The sequence below is a fragment of the Stegodyphus dumicola genome, chromosome 10 (genome assembly GCF_044657685.1).
Source record: "Stegodyphus dumicola isolate Sdum_Otavi_A_Nest chromosome 10, ASM4465768v1".
In the NCBI taxonomy this organism is placed as follows: domain Eukaryota; kingdom Metazoa; phylum Arthropoda; class Arachnida; order Araneae; family Eresidae; genus Stegodyphus; species Stegodyphus dumicola.
Window position 1 is genome coordinate 161576827 of NC_140777.1, and position 19643 is coordinate 161596469.

At 32.2% G+C, this 19643-nt stretch overlaps 1 protein-coding gene across 1 annotated transcript in view; it reads left to right on the plus strand.

Moving 5' to 3' along the window:
- The first annotated feature begins 16908 nt into the window (after positions 1 to 16908).
- LOC118201990 (protein trapped in endoderm-1-like) overlaps positions 16909 to 19643 on the plus strand; it is a 205860-nt gene continuing 203125 nt past the window's right edge. The window contains exon 1 of the mRNA XM_085825787.1: positions 16909 to 17051. The gene's annotated coding sequence lies outside the window, so the exon portion shown is untranslated. The remainder of the gene's footprint in view (positions 17052 to 19643) is intronic.

Here is a 19643-nt window from a genome sequence, read left to right on the forward strand (position 1 = left end):
ATTAGAATATGGTTATAGCAGTCCTACAAAGAAAAGCTTGCGACATAGTAAAAAGCTGGGAAAACGATAAATCTTATATAAATCTTGGAACTAGACAGACTTCGACTATCGTTATAAATAAATCGAGATTATAATCAAAATATTTATAACCTGAATGGGAAGATATGCGAAATGGAAATGTAAGGATTTGTTGTAAATGGAAAGTAAGCAAAAACATTCATTGATATGAATTTGACATGCTATATTTTTAAACAATAATTTAAAATCCAGGATATCAAAAGTATCTTATAGTAAACAGCTTCGTTTAAAGAACATTTTGAACTAGATTTAACATTTTGTTGCTTTGTGAATTCTGCTAGCTAATTATCTATGATTACCTTCAAACTACTTTCTTTTCATAGTCCAATCATTGGATGTATAATTCAATACTTCATTCTAAAAGAGAAAAAAGTAATTTTCCAAATATAGTTTTTAATCTTTGATGAATTACATAAATGGTATTATCTGACAAAACACCATATTCATGAGAAAAAGTTGATTTTTTTTCCCCCCACCTTGAATGTTTCCAAGTTTTCGTAATTACACTTTAATTGCACACAGATTTAAATGTTAGTAAGTATAAAAAGTATTGTCATTTGAGGAAAATAGTATTTATTTCAAACTTCAAACACAGACTATCGAATGAAAGTTTATTTCAATAAGGGTGCAATTCTCGACATGGCGAAACAAATTTTCTTGCCTACTGTTATTTCTAATATCTCGCTTTCAATATATGATTTCATGTTCTATATTTGGAATTCCTGATGGTTAATTGTTAAATTGATAAGGTAGGTGTAATTGTGTAGCAGAATTCAGACCTGAAATTGGAATCAGCATACAAAGGTCAGGTAGCAATTTTTAAAAATTTTATAACTTTGACGTTATATTTTTTAATATTGACAAATTTTTTTTTAAACTTACGTAATAATTTTTTAGGAACATTAGACAGTAATCTAGAATTTTCGGATTCTAATTTAGCTTTTATTTTTTGAATTAGCAATTTGTTTTGCTTTAAGCACAAAAATATTTAATTAAAGATTATTTAATTCTTTAGGAAAAAAAATTAGGAATCTTCAGGGTCTAAATAGTAGATGCTGCCATCTAGTGGACTGAGGTAAAGATAATATCCAACCCGAAACTTATATTTTTCAATTTAGATAATTTATCGATATTCTTTCATTTCAGCATTAAGAAAAAATGCCCTATAAACCTCTATTTTATATATAGGTTATGATAGCTAGGCAATTATAATTTAAAAGCAACTACAGCAGTTATTGAAATTTATTATGCAAAAATGTCAATAAAAGCATGCCATTGCGAGGTACCTTAGTAATCCAGATATAAATAAATCACGTAGCTTGTATTTTCTTCTATTCCCTAATATTTATGTTTAGAATTGCTCTCGTTAAGGATTGTGACTATAACGTGAGCATTTACTTTCATGAATATTATTTTATATATTAAAAGTTTGACATACTTCTAAACTGTTGTGGTTGAAAGAAACACAAACAATAGAGAATTTAAATGTGATAACGGGTATTGCATTACGCTCGGACTACGTTTCCCTTAAACAAATAATAATAATAATAATAATAATTCGTTTTAAATAAACAAACTTAAGATCGAATATTTACAAAATAAAAACATATTTACACTAACACACAAAATGCTTACTTTTTCGAAAATCACTTGATCACCTCATACACCATTAACACTCTAAGTGACACCAGTACTGTAATCGTGTTCATTACAGATACGTTTCACTGTATGGCTATCAATGGCATTCCATAAGTTTCCTCAATGGGGACTAGGTATGAAGAAAAAAATTATAAATACTCTGTAATAGGATAAACTGCGGCCAGTGAAGATAGTTGTCTTAACGAGGTGAAAATAAATAATATTATTTACATTTTCCCCCCAGAAATACTGGCCTGTTTCAGAAATGATCTACTTAAATCGGTGGTTATCATAAGAGGATATACTGGATTTTGAATATGAAAACAATGAGCACAACAGGGCAAAATATGCTTTGATAAACTTATCAAAGTCGGATTAAAAGAGGAAATCAAAATGATCATGCCATAATAAATAAAGAATTATTTTTAATCTGATGGATATCATAAAACTTAAATCATTAAAACATTTTATCTCAAATATAGTACAGTGCCAGCAATATAGACTGATTCTTATTTTGCATATTTTTAATCATATTGATATTGCATTAACATTCCATTTTGGAATGAAGGAATGCATTAACATTCCAGTTTGGAATAATGTTTCATTTTTGTACAAATGAGAATATATAAATTAAAATCTAACTTTTATAATTATTTACTGCTTCTTATGAAAATATATAACGCCAGCATACATGGTATTTATTATTTTACGTGTTCCGCCTTAAGGCACTACACGGAAGGTAGGGATGCCTTCGTGGAAGACTTTCAAAGGGAAACTGGATCGTATTAAGCGTTGCACATCAGGGCTCTTTCTTTAGCCCTGGTTACACTTGGGGAAAACTACGAAAACGTCCATGCAGTCGGCACGTTTGCGGATTACAAATTTCTGTCCGAATGATCAGTGTTTCAGGGACTTGTCCGTTTGGTCGCTGGTAGGGCTAACATGTATGGTAGACTAGCTATCAAGCCACTGAGTTGTAATACTGATAGCTGACCAGCGAGCACGTTATCATAAAATTACTGCAAAGGCTGTTAGCACATGCTCTGTAATGATCTCTTGTATGGAGACTAACTTCTTGTATTGCTCTCTTTTCTTAGCTTAAATGAGGAATTACTGCTTCAATACATTTTACTTCGAATTCTATTACGTATCACAAGAATGCTTTGAGGAAAATGAACTAAAATATAGCACTAAAAATTTAATTAACTTCGCTTGTAACAGTGATGAGAAAAATTAAACTTTCTTGCAGCCACCGCTAATTTCTTGCAGCCTATCACCTAAAGCAGCTATCACAACAAGTTGGTCCTTATTCGCACACATCCCATGTAATTCAAGCTATTTTCATTCGCGCGAAAATCTGGCTACACTCAAATACCACACACTTTAAAAAGAGGTTAAATGATGTTCTTTTTGTGCTTTTGAATGTTCTACAAAAATACACGAAATTATGAATGCCTAAAATGCTGGGGAGGTCCATTGACGGAACGCCGCTGTTTCAGTATCCCTGTCATTGCCCGAAAAGGGATAAAATTCAATGCACAATACATGTTTTATTCCGTGATGAATAACATGTTTCATATCTCGAATTAAGGTATTCATAAAATGATGTACATTTATTCTACACAAAGCTTTCAATAATTTAAAAATACAACAAAGTATTTTTCTCCCTCCAGCTACCAAGCAACACTAAACTGAGATGTGATTCTTTAGTAAAAATTTTAATGATTGCAGCATAAGATTATTATAAAGCTTAACACGTCACTCGATAAGTATTTATCTTCTCGATCACCGATTTCACAGAAAATGCGAAAAGACAATGTAATGAATATAGTGAATTTTAGACTTTACTTAATGGAATTTTAAATGATGTCTCAAAAAAAAAACAATTAGAAAAAATTAATTTCTTCGATATCTTATCTGTTTGTTACAAAGATTCTGCATGAAGTCCTCGATTTCTGTTATATTTCTCATCATTGACCATTGATTCTTACTTGCTTGTACTAGAAATTTTTAATCTCCCTGTGTATTGTAGATCATTCTTTATTATTATTCCGTTGATTGCTGACCGTAGCTTTGAAACAGATCTGCAGCCAATACTGGTTTTTACCGAAATCTGGCCGTTAGTTTTACGTATCCATAAGCGCAAAGCGCCGCCATAATCGGCCAAAAAATTAAACTCTGTAGCAAATTGCTGTAGCATAACATTTTACTCTTCGATTCCATCGCTGAAGTAGACGCTAGTGCGAGCTGGTGATAAAAGCTTTATTTTTATAGTTAATCAAGAGATAAAAATTATATCAAAAGTGGCGGCTAACTAGTTAACAGAAAGAGTGAAAATTAAAATTGAAACAAACAAACAAAAATAAACAAACAAATAAATGGGAAAAAAGGACAAAAAAAGAAAAAGATCAAAGAATTTTAAACTTTTTTTTTATTATATTATATTGTATTTTTATTTTATTTTATTATGTTGTTTTGCTTTTGTTTCATTTTCCATTTCTATTCTTCCTGTTAGATAGTTAGCCACCACTTTTGATTAATTTTTTAGCTCTTGATTGCTTAATTAATTTCCCGAATACAAAAATTTGAATTTGTATATCACATATACAAAAGTTCGTAAAGCATTTTCTGAAACTTCTTTAAGTTTAAAGATATGGCATTGCTATTGCTTGCATAATTTGACAACAAATGGCGACACCATTCAGGTGTCCAATTTCGGTTTTCTTAACAAGACCAATGCCCGCTAGTGCTAAAGTCTTTCCACCAGTTTGGATTTATTTTATTTCTCATCTTTTAATGCCATTAGTACTTAGACTGGTAAAGACTGTCAAGTAGGTTAGAAATTTCAAAATTAAGAAATTAAATTTAGAAATTTCAAAATTCCCCCTCATACGGATATACATACTACATGTGAGTGTGTGAATTTTGATATTTCTAAATTTAATTTCTAACCTTTCTTCTAATATATAAAAGAGTTTTAATTTCAAAATTAAGTTTATTAATTATTAAAGTGGCACAGTGTATTTGTGAGCGTTTGTAAGACAAAAATACAGGTAATATTAAATACTAACTTTAATCTGATCTGCAATAATCTTTTAACCTTCCTTTTTAATTTGGTGACGCACCCTTTCCATCCTAGAAATAGAAACAACTTACAAGAAATTACTGCGTCATTTCAAAATTTATCCTTCTCGTATGATTCTTACGTAACGTTATGTGTAACGTGAATTCGAACTAGTTTCCCGTAGAAAGTCCTCCATGAGGGCATCCCTTCCTTTAGGCAGATAGACGCTGTGTGCTTTGCTGTATTCAAGTAACCTAAACTTTACGTAACATTTTAGACAATAATAATTTCAAATTTGCAAACCGAAATTAAATTTAACAAACTGGAACGGTACTTTTCCGTTTTGCCAGCGCAAACGATAAAGTCGTCAATAATGGTACAACTGATGCCAAACGGAATATCTTCGCTGGTAACCTTTTCAAAACAAGTCGCAACCATTTCTTATCAGATTGATTGTTTCTTTTAATACTGGCATACAATTACATAGAATTTTTACAAGATAGTTAAATTTTATGCCCTAAGACGATTCGCGATAATTAAATCAAATAGAATGCAATCACACCGCTCACCCGAAAGCGAAATATAGAAAAGGCAAAATCAAGGATTAAATTCATCAGTTCTAATGAGAATGCACTAGCCAAGTAAACCACTGCGGTTTTACATAATTTCTGAGTACGAATTGAAATACGAATTGAAATAATTCTCGCATTTAATCTTGTATTCCAAATTAAAATTTAACTTGAAATTAATGTAGATAATTGAGAGAATTAGATTTTTGTAGCGTAGTTTACGTGAGATGAGATCACTTGGGGTCACGTGATACGAACCGGCGAATCAGGATGTTGAACCATGAAAGCATAGTAAATTCTTAAACTAATGTCTTCTTACAAATTTACTGTCGTTATTTATTGGCATTTTTCAAAATTTTAAACCATATTAAAATGTTCATGTCTTCAAAATAAAAAATTCTTAGAACTAACATTCGTTAACATTTTTTATGTGTATACTGTATGTTGTCTCCAACAAACTCTGCTTGGCGAGATTTGCGCCGTCAAAACGGAAAAGTACCACTGGAACTAAGCTGATCCCAAATTTTATTTATTCTAAATCTTCATCTTAGGTACGTCGTCATCTTTGACATTTCGAATTCGCTCTCTTGGATATCTCTTCAAAAACATGCATATTTATCAAAAAGACGGGAGCTCGTTTTGGACCAATTTATCTGTGTCTTCATCCAAAATGCTTGCCTACAATAAAACAAATTATGTTTCAAGAAATATTTATTTTATTACAGTTCTAAATCAAAATCCAGTTATGCGCCCAAAATTTATTTAATTTTTACCAACTCTTTATTCCAAATTAACAATAATTTGCATGGAAATGTTTGTCATTTAATTTCTTAACATCTGAAATCGTTTTTTAAAGTGATATTTTATTTTTAGTTCAGTACATATACAAACATTTCGGTCTTCTGAAAATGAGCCGCGGATTTAATACCAAATATTACAGCCAATTTTGTTGGACAAGAGTCAAACCTCTTGCGTTTTTTTATTTGAGTATTTGTGCTTCATTTATTATGTAGTTTTTCTAACATAATAAATGAAGTGTAAAAGGTTGAATTTTGAATTTTATAGTGATTTTTTTTTTTTAATTTAAAACTACAAAAACACGAAACTTTGCGTTATTTAAAATAGCATTTGTGTAACTGGAAGTATATGTCTAAGACCGCCGATTTTGAAAATAAAAGCCTGCTAAGGACTTTTGTGGACACAATGCATACAGTTTTTAACAATTAATTAAAATTTATTAAGTGTCAAAATTAAGAGTTACTGAGTAATTACGTGCAAGTGTGTAAAAAGTCGCGTACATCAAATTTTCAAAAATTGTGGAAACTCCAAAATGATTATTAATACAAATTGTTTCGATAGATAACTCTTAAATATTCGCGTTCATATCTTCATTCTATTATCATATGCAGTTTGGTGTTCTCTGGAGCATAAACTGAAATCAAACTCATAGCACACGTGGAGCTAATTATCGCTTTGTCTGAGGTTAACGATAGAGTTTCGAGAGGTTTTAAAACAACCTTTTTTTATTAAATCAGAACACTGAATATGAAATTCACGTCTCGTGCTTGACAAAATCAGATAACCGCTTGTGGCGATGTAACTTAAAATAACAGTAAATTTCAAATTTAAACTAAGACTAGCCCTCCAAAGGTTATGGATGTAAGATTTCGTTTATTAGCATAGCTATTCAATTCAGTGCACACGAAAATTTCTGCCAGCTCCTGGGTGATCCTTTTTCGGATAGGATATATATTGTAAAAAAAAAAAAAAAAAAAAAAAAAAAAAAAAAAAAAAAAAAGGAATCAAGGTACAATGTCAGAGGGTAATTTGGAAATTATAATATAAAAAATACCGCTTATTCATGGTTCTTGTGAGAACTAGTATTTCAGGGCCAAACTCATGGCGCTTGGAGGTCTAGTAGTCGAAGGCTACACAAGTGATTTATCGAGAAGTTGGCTCAAACTTCTCACCGGTGTAACAATTTAAAATGACGACAGCTATAACGCAGAGCCAAATAATTAATCTTAAAGCTGGCTAAACTTAGTATTGTGGCCTCGAGAGGAAAAAAAAAGCTCTGTCTTACAATCCGAAAAACCTCAGCTTAAATACGCTTAACCTATTTGCATTCTGGTAGGGAAATGGAAAGGAAAAGTGATAGTATAAACTGCAATAATAAATAACTTAGATAAAATAATAATAAACCTTACAATCAATTAGCCTTCATTCCAAAGACTAAGAAATAAAAATTTATTTCATTTCATTTTTTTTTTAAATCAAAGGGAAATTCTAGGTAATATCTCATTGCAGGTTTCCCTCGTTTTACTAAAGCAAAGCCTTCATATGAAGCTTGCTGTAAAATGAACAATTTACCCTTATTTTATTAGCAAAGAGTTTTGAGCTTTTTTAGTTCGCTAATAAAAAAATCTTTCGAATTGTGGCGGACCACGGATTGGTTGTTGATTCAATGCTCTCAGCAGTTAAGCGCTTTAGCAAAGAGTTGCTCGTGGCAACATCTGTGGGTCAAATCAGAAGTGCCATGTAAGAGTATCGCGTTGGCCAGACAAACAGCTCTTGTAGACTAGAATTCAGGAATTCCAATTCTTTCAAATTTGTGAGCATTGGCTGGCTTCACGGACTCCATAAAATTATGTAGAACAGTACACAAAAATTTTAATAATATTAAAAATAAGAATGCTATGATAAAGGTGCAGGCCCTGTAAATGAAGTAAGATACTTGTAACGTATAGTTTCATCTCAGGAAAATAGGAAAATGGGGAGATAACAGAAGGTTAGATTTAGTGTAAATAGCAAGGTTTATACAAGGTTTGCTCTTGTGTGACATCACTTATGCCGATTCTGCTCAAACGAAACTACTCTCTTTGCGTCTTCGTTTATCTCATTTGCATATGTAAGCGGCGCCATCGTTGTAAATATCCTAACCTTGTTTTTTACTGCCCTTGGTAAATAGTGGGGTTCCAATACCTTAAAATGCTTTAGAGTGTTTGTAAGGGCATAGTGAATTTTCCAAAGAAGTTTTGTTCTTAAACTCATGTATTTACTTAATCTAATGTACTGCCCTGATCGGTATAGTGGTTAACTGGCTGCCATATTGCTGAGCCCTAGCTCTAATCTCAGAGGAGGTATGGAGTTTGTAAGAGTATAGCGGCAGGAAAGATACACAGCCAAACCGAAAGTCTCTTGAGAAGTTGGTGGTAGGCAACGCTGGCGCAAAGTTATCCGACGTCCCTCTGCAAAATAGCTGAAGTCAACCCCACCCCCGTTTTTTTAAATTTTTGTATAGGAGAAGGAAGTTTTGAAGAAAGCATTTATTGAATTTTTTTTAATTAATTATCGAGAATAATTTATTTTTCTGCTTTCCATATTTACAAATTTTTCTATAATTTCTTTTGCATCTATCTCTTGATAGATTTCATTTTCAATGGCAATCAAGGCTAGATTCATGAGTTTTTCTTGCGATATACGTAACAGTAAATATGTCTTGATCAATTTTAATTTGGAGAATGGCCTTTCGCCACTAGCAGCACTAATAAGAATGCTAAGTAGTATTCTCAATATGATTTTTCAGTTCGGGAAGCACAAATTCTACGTAAAATTCCATAACTGGGTCGATTTTTGTAAACAGTTCCACTAATTTTAAGATTTTTCCGTCGTCTTTTTAGTACAGCATATCGGATGAGCCTCGAAAGGCTTAATTCTGGCTGCCAGGACATTTTGTGATCCCTAAAACTTTCTTCCTAAAACATTTGACTAGTGTTTGGGAATCAATTGTTGTTTTATTTTTCAAATTTTTCTTAAGTTCTTTCCTTTTTAAGAAATTTTTCATATGTGCTCTACTAGTCTCATGCCTATGCAAGGTTTTAGATACATTTATCCAATTATTATAGTCTTTTACGTGGCTACTACTGTCAGTCGATGCAAATATCTTGCAACAGAAGCAAAAAACAGAATTTGTATTTATAGAATATAATAGCTAAGTAGGGGGAACTATAGTTCGACTGTCTGAAGTGCAACCCTGGTTGGCATTCTTCCGAAACACATAGACTCGTCCAATAGGGGCGGTATTACTTGCTGCGACGTGAAATGTCTTCTCTTCTCCGGAAAGAGCTATTCTGGAGAGATACGTTTCTTTTGAATAAGCCCCATTTCAGACATTCTCAATTTGTCACTAAGAACTGGCCACTTTGCAGGATCATCAAAATTAATATCAAGAAAGGAATTTTCATTTATTCCAGTCTTTTGCACGAATTATCTGGATAATCTTTAATCTCCTATTTTTTTAATTCCGTGCTTGGATCATCATTCCCTTCCTCTTCCTATGGAATTTCATTAGTTCTTTCATAAACTTCATCCAATGTAGCTGATGTTTCTTTGGCTGGATGACGTCTGTTCTTTTGTAATGGATTCTGATGCTGTTTCAATGTGAACATCATTTACGTCCGAAGTAGTCTTCATCTTTTTTATGAAAGGAGACATTGCGTCTGCCTGCTTCTGAAGAGCAGCATCTTTCTCAGCTTTGCGTTTACAATTCATCGCACCCGATGATTTCTTCTTTATTTCCCATCAAAATTTCACACTGAAATTTAAATTTAAAAATTAAATTCTAAATATTAAATATCTATTCTTTTTTAAAATAAACTATAACATCTGCTAAGTATAGAATAAAGATAAAAAGTAAAAAAAAATGAAGCTAATGTAAAACTAAAAAAATAATAACCTTCGCGATAACTTTTTCGAACAGTTGGTGAAGAATTAGCATTTCTCTAACAAACTATAAGGAAAAGTTTGACCGTGTGACGGGTCAAACTTAAATGCTTGCCAAGGGCACCGTGTACAATGACCACCAAACCTCTCTCTCTTCAAACACCAGCTAAATCTTACTTCAACCCATTTATACTCCACCACGACAGCACTGAAAACAAAGCACAGATACCATTCTCTAGCGGAGTGCGGAGCGATGCCTCAGAAGCCAACTTAATATTAAAAATCTAATAAAGATTCTCAACGTTTCATGAAAATAACTGAATATAAAACGTCAATTCTTTACCTTGAGCACCCTTGCCTACGTGTCTAATGGATAAGCTCCTCAAGCGGCTTTTTACATACGTTTTGTCTTTCTGTACAAACGGATGCACGAGCACACCAAAATATTTAATTCAAGAGTATAGTCGTTAAATAAATTGTATAAACGATGAGAATTTGAACTTACACTATAAACCCCTGCAACCCCCATCCCCAGGAAAGAGAAAATAAATCCTCTTTTTTATACCACTTTGAATTTTCGTCCATGCAAATCTTGCCCCCCTCCTCTAACTCCCTTGAAGAAAATGAAAAGTTGGCTCCTGTGTTCATTCTTACATGTGGCAAAATTACGAATTTGCCCTTATAGAAAGGGCTAATCCGTTGCCCCTTCCCACTCTCAGAGAAATATTCAAGAAAAAAAAAAAAAAAAAAAGCCGTATTTCACTGTGTACATTTTAAATAAAAATATAATAAACTCAATTAAATAAGGATAAATAGAAATTTATTAAGTAAGTGCTACTGCATCCTTTTCCGTTAGTAATAAGGTTATTTGGGCATCGAAAATGTTCGTCAACCGCTCAATAAATACGAAGAAGGAATCTGTATATGATACATAGCACGTGGCTTTCTAGACACATGAAAATGACCGTTATATGCTACTAGTAGATGCGCAGAAGGGTTACTTTGAGTAGTGCATAACGGTAAGTACGGTGTAGGTACGGTATTACCTATACCGTAAAGATTAAACTTGCTCACAGTGTGAATTCCCACGGCTTGTGGAACTCGTTCTTTGTGTGACATTGTACCTAACGATTGATGAATGGGCTGGAGAGGGAAAGTGGCAGGCGCAAACGCCCATGGACTCTGTCCTATGTCAGGGCTAAAGGGCTAGTTCATCAGCTTCTCGCGGCTGAAACCGAAAGAAGAGACTGATGACGTAGTTGGGTTCGCTTGCTCAGTTCTGCTGTTCAGTTTCTTAAGCAGTTGCTTGAGAGTCAAAACGCTTTGAAGAATAGTTTAATAACCAATATGAGCCGAGATTTTAGCTCATGAAATTGCAATATACACATGCATCTATTTATGAACTAGTAATGTATTTACGTCATACTAAATTAAACTACAATATGCGTAAAACGTAAGTAAAACATGCATAAACATAACTAATTTTTTAATTAACACATATGCGTAAACATAACTAATTTTTTAGGTCGAGTATACCCTAAATATAGAACTCTTTTTCGTAATCATATTTTTAAATATATGTAAATAGTAACCCACCGATAACACGTAAATTTCTACATTTACGAAGAATTCTTTTTGCGTTAAAATATCAGTTAGTCTCAAATGAGAATACATGCTAAAGACTTTACACATCTATCTGATTAAAAATTACTTAATGCTAATAATAGATTTCATAACACATTAAAACGAAACAAATTTCACTTCTTTCATTTTTGATTATCAATTAACGTTGATAATGAGAAGTAGAATTTTGTAAGCTTTTGCAATGACTATTATGAAAGCATAATTATGGAACATCAGCATTATTATTTAACGTCAATTACTCAAAAAATAATTTAAATATTTTTAAGTAGTATTTATATATTTTGTAATAATAGCATATATTCTTACATTTTAAAAGTATATGCTCTGATACTAATTTATGTTTATGCAGAATTTCATGGTTTATTTTATATAGTAAAAGTTAGCAGTCTAAATTAGTATATAATAATATATAATATTTTATATAGTAGTCCAAATAATTAGCTGAAACGTGCATAAATTAGGTCACAAATTAAGTGAATAATAAACCAAGTAATGATTCAAATTATTATTTTTGGTAGGAATAATATGAATCGACTTACATGATTTTGTTTTCCTATATAGTTTGGTTCGATAATCCTCTGTTAGTTTTCATCCATTTATTTGCTTTCTGATCAGCTTTTCTTGCCGATACACGGGTTGCATTCCTATTCAAGTGCCGAACCCTTATAAATGTTCGTAAACGGCAAAATAAACAAATTGCACTCTTATTCACGGAGGGAAAACGTTTCTCAAGTTCAGAAATAAGATTCTGAATTACACCTCTACCTTTTCAAAAAGAACTGCCATGAAAAAAACGGAAAACATTTTCTATTTTCATCATCGTTTCCATCCAAACTGGTGATGGTACAGTTAATTCTCCTTTAGATAATAAAAATATCCAATTTGAGTCGTTAGGAATATCTACGAATTTTTTTGATATTTCACCCAAAGTAAGATGCAATATAACCTGCCACATAAGTGAGCGATTCTTGTTCATATGCAGATATATCTCTCGTTGAATCATAAATTTCGGTTTCCCAAGGAAGTGACGTACATTCATCATAGATGTCTTCGTAATTAATTAAATAATCTTCGTATAAGGAAGACTCAAACATTTGTGTTTTTTCATTTGAAGAAAAAGCTGTTTCTAACAGCTCTTTTGTCAAATATGCTTCAACTTTCTTCACATCTAAACAAGCTTTCTAATACATCTTGAGTCAGTCTTAAAATATCTTAAAATATATTTCACATTTATAGATTTTACGTCATCAAATAAACCGAAAAGCGAATTTATCGATATGATAATACTTTTCTGGAAATTGTCTTCTTTCCGCATACTCTGAGATCAAAAATCATTTGCTTGATCGCATTTAATTTTTCTTTTTGTACTTCATAATAGCATTCTAGGCAGAAAACAGCTTTTAAAGGCTTATTGCTAGGGGTAATGGTACACTACAATTCATAATGTCAAAAAATACCATCAACTACTGAAAAAAAATTACTTGTTGCAGCATTACCAGTCAAATGCATAATTGCTTTAGCCGTTGTGGAGGAAAATAATGCTTTTGCTGGTGCTACTTTCTGTCTCTCGTTTCCTTTTACAGATAAAAATTGGGGTTTCAGTTTATAGCACAGTTTAATTTCTCCGATATTTTTATTAGTACTTCATATATAACGTCTTTGTTTATAATTGTACCATTTCCGAGAATAAAACCTTTATCAAGAAAATGGTTTCTCAAAAGCTTTATGCAATGCGGCATATCAGCGAAAACCCATATTTTGGTACTGAACTTGGGAATGTAAAAGAAAGATTTAACTGTTGAAAGATTTAACTGTTGTTAGTTTCTTTCGTATTATGATATATATTGCTACAGGTAGCAACGGCACACGATACCATTTTTTCAATGATTTCTCATTACAAGAACTTTCTAAATACAAAATCCCTTTAAAAGTATCATCAGTTATAACTTTCAAGTAAAAAAAATAATAATAATAATAAGTAAAATAAAATAAAAAAATAAAAAATAAATAAAAAACCACCTCTTTCTCTGAAACTAACAGGGCTAAAGAAAGAGAATCTAAGAACTAAAGATTCAATCTTTCGCACTTGATGCTCTGGTCAGTCGACGACGGGACGAACCCAGTGACGTCACATAACATCGGGTATGCTCCCCAAGAGGGTTCGTGTCGGCATCGTTATTCTCAAACGGATGACCCAGCCCTTCTCTTTCTTTAGCCCTGGTCCTATGTAGTATTCAAAGAACATTTATTTTTCTTCTCCGGTAAGTGAACATTGTTCTGCATTAAAAAAAAAAAAAAAAAAAAAAAAGAGCTCTGTGTCGTCGGCTGGCCGGCGCCCCTCTCTTGGCCGGCGCCCACCTGCAACGAAGGCCTTGCTGGCCCGCTTCCGCCGGCCCTGGTGGTAGGAGGAGAGATCTGAAAGTCTTTTGGATCCGTTTCTCCTTCAAAACTGGGACGGAGCTGATCAAAGTCATATTGCCACTAAAGGTTCCCAAAACCTATGCCAATGATATACGTAATCCTGCTCTCTTCGCCACGGTAAAATTCCTGGACCTGAGATGATATTATATGAAAAAAAGGGATAAATCCCCAAAATATCTTAATATAAATATTTGTTCTTGATATTTAGATCATTAGAGATTTGGAAGGTTATTTTTGATGCAAATGTTGTATGCAGCAATAATATTGCAAAATTTGAATTAGAGATTTATAAGGTCATTTTTTATGCATGCATTGACCAGAAATAATATTTAAACATATTTTTTCCCATAAAAACAAAAGTTCTTTTCAGATTTATATCAGTTATAGCAAAAAGGTGAAGTTTTTCCAAAAAATCGAAATGGTTCGCAAAAATGGGAGTGTATCTTACGTTCTCATTTTTTGTGACAGATACACATTAAAAGTAATAAATGTTTCATAAATGATCACGTTAACATCTAATAACGAATGCTACGTTGGTAATATTTTATAATTTTTAAACTTTTAAACCGTGATTTAATAGAACGTATTTTCGCCTTTAGCTTCTTTAGCCCAAGGTTCTGAAACATTTCAAACGTGCACGTAATTTTTAGCTTCTTCAAAGCGTTCAGAAACGAGTTACCCTAAATTTTAAACTGGATCTTACTAATTGAATTATTCATGGGTTTTGGGGTGCAGGAACTTTAACTTATGAAGAAATAAGAGTGAACAGCTTCAAGAAAATGGAGTTATCTAATACTGTTGTTGGTTTTTAAGATCAGTTGCACTTGAAAAGATAGACTAAACTGTAACGAAGACGATGATGGCGCCTACTTGCGAATTGTAGCAGACGATGTAGATAGCAATTCCAGCAACATTGAATGATTTGATGCCTAGGGTTATCAATGGACAATAATAAGAGTGGGCAGGATTCAGGAAACAGGGATGTAGAAATGACTATGGCTTCATAGATATTATAATGTTAATATTACTATGAATTCTAACTGGAATGTGAGTTTTTTTTAAATAAACAGTATTGTAATAGTTACAAGTAGGTTATCCATCGAGACTTTAATTTGTTACGTTCTTATTTTAACTGTATCCTTCTGAAATTAAAAATAATTCCCATAATTTTCTCCTGTAGATTTTCATATGATAAATTTAGAAAAAATAGGGGGAATTACGCGAGTAAATAAGTTTAGGATGTTTTTCAGTTTTAAATACGTTCTTATATGAAAATAAATTTTCTGATCCCTTATTTCGTTAAGTACAGTATTATCATCATTCGTTAAGTACAGTATTTTAATACTGAATAGTTAATTAAAATTATCAAACTATTAATTACGTATTTATTATGCTATGGCATTGCTGAAATGAGTGAAAAAATTCCATTGGATAACATACTGCTGTCATTAGCCTCCAATTAGGTTGGTCCTTCCCAAGTTCTCTCCAATGTTTTCCCCAGTTCTTCCAGTTTTTCAATATAGTGATTATCTTAGTTTTAGAATATTTTACGAAAGGCTTAAAACATTGTATGCACACGACTATTTATCGCACTAAAAGTATGTGTTATCTTACATATATGCATATAATGAAGGTTGTCAACTCCGTTCCCTTATATTTTTCATGATTTTAAAGTCTGTATGTAAAACTTTGCTTAGGGGGAAAAATATTCCATACATTGCACGAACGATAAATTTTTTCATTTGTTCTAAGCTTGTGAATTTCTCCTTTTCTACAGAGTCTCAAAATGGCTTAACGTTATGCAAATATAAAATTACTTAAATATTTTAAGATAGGGTCCTCCCCAGTTTTTCAATGCAGTGCTTAGAATAAGATATATTTAAAAACTCAGTGAAAAGTAAATGAAAATGTATTAGATCAAAACATTCGTTTGCATTTCTGAATTCGAATACAAGAAGGCTTATACTTCCTTAATTAAGCATGTCAATAAAAAGTTTTACAAAACATTTCTGATCTGAAACATTGTAACCGACAAGCATTTTTTTAAACCATTAAAAGTTCTTCGAACTTTAAAGACATCTATTCTACTCTATACATCTGTATTGGATTTCTGTACACAAATATTATGTTACTAACTCAACTGCAAAGTATAGAATGACCCTTGCCCATAAGCGTTTATTATGTTCACCTGATCATTAACATGAGAAATTATTATTACAGAAGTGTCGAGTGGTAGCAGATACGCAAATTTTTGTTGTACCATCTCAGATAGTTTGATATCCTCGTTTTTCAGAGCCAGCTGCAAGACGAACAAAAGATCTCCTTCATCTTGAAGTTTCTGAATGAACAACTGTGTTTTAATTACGACGAATCGAGAAAGAAAAAAAGAAGGAATCCAGCATTAAAAGAATGCCGCGACTCCTTTATATGGGGGAGGGTGGGACGTATGGAAAAGTAAAAAGCTAGTCTTAACGACCTATTAGCGCATGTCCAGAGACCGGATACTCAGCAAAGCAAACCAAGAATTACTTTCATGCGATTTCACAGTCCGGATACGTATCTGCATCGTGCGACACCACAAAGTGGTCGTCGCTCCCCAAATGAATAACATGAAGGAGGGGGGAAAAAAAACAGAAGGAAACAAGAAGGGAAAAAATACTCAGTTGTTTCCAAAAAATAAAAAAAAAGTAGCTAAACTGCAAAGAGAGGTCACCATTGACATTGTCCACATGGCATCCCCGAAACATGGGGTGAAAAGAAAGGAAGATCTAGTGGGCGGAAAAACGGAATTTCTAAGTTAAAGGGTGCTTTTAGAAAAAGACGGCGATAAGGAGAGAGCAAAAGGGCAACTGTCAGTTCCAGACAACTCCTTTAGCTTACGAGATTTCAGTGATCAGGAGTAAAACAGAATAGAGGTAAGATCTATGTGAGTATAAAAAAGCGTAAATTTTTAAAATATTATTCTATTATAATCCTAAACATGACATATATTTTAATATGTTAATAACATGTGTAAACAGCACATTTAAATTTTTCTAATACTTTCTAAAATATTAAGAGAGTAACATTAACTAGCCTCTTAAAATGCTGAGAATTGAAACTTTCTTAAAATTAGAAAATTTAATTCTTAAATTTCACGTGGAGAATTAAATTCCGGAAGAAAAACCAAATGAGCAGAATGGTATCGTTATCTAACAATTTATGCCTACAATAAAGCAGATTTCTTTTCTTGCGAAATCATCACTCGAAGAAAATTCTACTGGGTATCGCAATAAGCACTTAGTACCCATTAATTTGAGTCACTTGTGGTGTCTTTCTTTATTGCCAAGAAAATAAAAGTTTCACTTGTTTTTTCCTTTGCGGTAAATGACATTTAGTTTGTTATAAGGCTGCATTTTCAAATGGATACAGTGCCCGAGTTCTTCGTTAAATACCAGTAATGACTCTCGTAAGTTTTACAGCGGTGATTCTCAAATGTTTTTTAAAGCGAGAGCATTTTTTTTTTTAATATAGAAAATTCTGTAGACATCTATAGTCTTGGGACCTTTGAAAGCAATTTTTTAGCATGTGCTACGGCCAGTATACAATAGGAGCAGCTTAATTTGTAATCACATTTGTCCCCTGCTGTTTGATGACATTGACCGAATAAAAGCATTAGAGATGGTAAAAATAGCATTGGAATTCAACTAATAGGATTGGAATGGCATTGGAATTCAACTAATTTAATAAAAATATAACTTAGCAAAGCATAAATATGTACTTTCGTAGCAATTTAATTAGGAAAATGCAAAAGTTTATTTATGAACTGTTTATAACATTTCTGGAAGTTATTTGACCGATACTTTTCCAGGAGGGAATCTTTCATAAAAAAGCAACCTTAGTTCGGTGTAGACATCTTCAGAGAATTTTGATTTCAATGGAAAATATTTGTAAGTAAACATTTTTAACTGCTAGAGAAGAGGGAACTGGGTCTGATCGCTTTAAAAATCAATAGAACTATTAAAAATATACATTAAACTAAGGTTTTTTATTTTATTTATTTTTTTTTTTCTAATTTGAAGCGATTTACTAAAATCGAAAGCAAGCTATTTAGCTGATCTTATCTGGCAATTTATTTCGTTTTAAAAATTTTATTCTATAACATTTTGATCATATTAACAGAATTATTGATCACTTTCAAGCACTTAATTTCAAGCAATTTCAATAAAGAATCAAAAAAGAAAAAGAAGAAAGAAAGCACATGCTTTGGAATCAAACTTTTATGGCACTAGCTTATTATTTTAAATGAGAAATGTCGTCTGCTACTTTCTAATTTATTCTTCTTTCAAAATGTCATGCATAAACAAGTTGTCGGTTGAAAGATATCCTTTTGTGCCTTCCGAAGTGAAATATTCCTTTTCCCATAATTCGAATGCGTTGTGAAATGCATAATATTAAAATGTCTAACTGCAGAATAAGCAACATAATTAATCGTAAAGGAAAAAACTGTCAACCATTACTTTAACATGGAAAGAAGCCTCGAAGCGAACGCCCGAAAAAGGTACGCACTGTTTGTTCTAAAGTTAAATCGTTTATCAGAAGAGAAAATCCGACGCTGCAGAAGTCAATTGCAAAGTCTTTAAATACATCTGTAGCAATAATAAACAAAATAACAAACCAAAATTTTCAACTTAAAAAACGTAATGTTCACCATTGTTGAAACATGTGGCTCAGTGAGGAACAATTTGTAGAATCCTGTATGAAAGCTAATTAAAAGAAAATAAATGGAAATACATTGTAAACTTTGATTTAATGATTAAATGACTGCAATAAAAGTAGGTAAATTTATCATCGAAAACGAAGAGAAAAAATATACAAACTTTGCTCCGTCACTGTTAAGAAAGTTTTCAATGTGGGGTTTATAATTCTCACAGGATTCTCTTACAGTACAAATTGAAAATAGAAAAGCAGGAAAAAATTGTTCAAATCAACTTTGCGTACTACTCAAAGAAAGTTGCAGTTCCTATATTTACAGAATAAATTCCATTTCTTTATCCCAATGACTTTCAGAGTGAAACGCCATAAAAACAAAGCAATCATTTGCGCTTTTACAGCTGAGGATGGTGATTCGGTAAAACCATCGAAACTAGTCCTGTGAAAATTTGAAAATATAATGCTGATTTTTATTGTTTGACTTCTGAATTAATATTTGTTCGGCGTGTTATTGTGTCTTAACACGCCGAACAAAGTTATACTTTGAAAAACTACAATTTGCACTAGCTGAAGAAATGTAGATTGATACAGGTACTGCATATATATATTTTTAAGCTATTCTTTCGAAATCCTTTGATGTTGATTAATCTCTAAAGAGTACTGTGCCTTTGATCGCTTGAAATGAGCTCTTTCTAAACGCAAATCCCCCACATTGATGAATTCTGGAAAGTAGTGGAAGAGGAATGGAAAATATTATGCTAAAAATTTTAAGAAAGGACCTTCTATCATGGAAATCACGATACAAACTTACAGTC